Raw genomic sequence first — 1,898 nt, forward strand, 5'->3', positions numbered from 1 at the left:
TGTGTAGTTGTGGCTTTAATAGAGGGCTTTAATAGCAATAAAAATCAATCAAAATTACAAAATTAATAGTAGTGACCATTAAAGGTAGCCATAAAAATCAATTAGTTAGAATTACTGTAAAGAGGATAGGAAAAATGAGTGTATTTAATGCAGTACAATACCGTCAGCATCGTGAATCGCTATACGAGTTCTTATAAGCGTTACTGATCGTTCTCGTGTCAGTGAGCTCTTAAGAGAAAAAGTTTTTGAATAGCCCCATGTGATCGATCGATCCCGCAAGGAATAACAACCCAAATCTCACTCAAATTTCAATTCATTGTCGTTTTAATTCTTTGTGTTTTTTTTAATTTTTTTTACCAAAAGGGGGAATAATAAGCGAAGTGGTCACGGTTAGAGAGTCTTTGATGAAAGGCTTGCTCCATCAGACAGATATGATCCGGCTTTAATGAGTATCGGAAATAGTCTCAACTAATCAAAGGGGAAAAAAATAAATGAGATTGTCACGGAGAGAGTGTCTTTAATGAAAGACCTGCTCCGACAGATAGATGTGACTGGGTGCTAAAGAGCCTCGGAAACATTAACAATTATAGAAAAGGAAAAAATATATGAGACTGTCACGGCTGGAGTGTCTTTAAACAAAGACCTGCAGGTAGCTAACTAGTATCGCAGAAACAATAATGTTCACTCTAGATGACATAGTAACCACGACTAAATTCAATTTAGCACACGCCACTGACGAGACTTAATAAGGCCTAAATGCATTTTTTGACGTTTTCACAAGCAATTGCCGGAATGAATTTCGTCTCCCTCCGAATGTATATTGTTATTAACACAGCACGTCCATAAGGTGCATAGATAAGTGGTTAAGGTGTTACATTCACGACTGTGAGAAATCGGTTTCGATTCCCAGACCGTGAGATGCGTTGTGTTCTTGAGCTAAACACATTATTTCACCTCGTTTTTCTTCATTCAGCTCTAAATGGTCTCTATGAATATCTACAATGTTAAGCCTACGAAGGAAAAACATATTGAGAATAGGGAAGCATATTGAAATCTCAGTTACTTACACGCCACAGAAACAGGATTTACTCCCGGCCTTATGAGTCCTTAGATTCAAGACAGAGTTAACACATAAACGTCCATATTGTATCTCGGGGGAAAAACCGCAGTAACTTGCCTGTTAACAGTTTATTTATGTAGAAAAGTGAGAGGCCGATTAAAGCACAATTAGTTGCATCTTACTTCGTCGTATTGCAGTGGGCCTTCTTATGATCCGTAATCAAAAGATACTTGCACAAATAGCAAATTCCAGTAAATGGTTTCTGCCAAAAGACCCGATCTCAGAACAACAAACTCTCAAAGAATAAATCATCATTATTGGTTTTACTTTTACTTGTTTCGGTAATGGGACAGCGGCCGTGAAGGAGCACCTCCATGTAAGTTTTTTTTGTGGTTAAAATCAGAACGAGTACATATTTATCTTTGTTCTCACTCTGGTACTTATTTTGTCGACTTTTCTACTGAATCGCTAAGTTACGGACATGTAAGTAAACTGACACGTGTGGTCAAGCCGTTGTGGGAGACAAAAGCAAATTTAAAGACATATACACATAGTTACACACACACACACACACACACATATATATATTATTATGATTGACCGTTGACTGAACACTATTCAATTTTTTTTCTCCGTGTTTTTCTCCTTGTCTCCGTATTCTTTCTGTTGAAGAGCGTAGCTCGAAACGTCAAAGACTTTCCGTATTCCCGAGCGTCATACTAATATATACTTTTGTTATTTACACCACCTGTCCTCGTCTGTTGTTATTTTTTGTATATTCTCCCATATATATATATATATATATATATTTGATTCTCTATATTTAATACTCAATATT

At 36.6% G+C, this 1,898-nt stretch overlaps 1 protein-coding gene and 1 long non-coding RNA gene across 3 annotated transcripts in view; one reads left to right on the forward strand and one right to left on the reverse strand.

The window, feature by feature from the left end:
* LOC106876499 (acetylcholine receptor subunit alpha-like 1) overlaps positions 1 to 1,898 on the forward strand; it is a 200,299-nt gene that overhangs the window by 197,684 nt on the left and 717 nt on the right. The window lies entirely within an intron of this gene.
* LOC128249210 (uncharacterized) overlaps positions 1 to 1,898 on the reverse strand; it is a 119,982-nt gene that overhangs the window by 46,071 nt on the left and 72,013 nt on the right. The window lies entirely within an intron of this gene.

Source organism: Octopus bimaculoides, chromosome 12, assembly GCF_001194135.2.
Source record: "Octopus bimaculoides isolate UCB-OBI-ISO-001 chromosome 12, ASM119413v2, whole genome shotgun sequence".
Classification (NCBI taxonomy): Eukaryota; Metazoa; Mollusca; class Cephalopoda; order Octopoda; family Octopodidae; genus Octopus; species Octopus bimaculoides.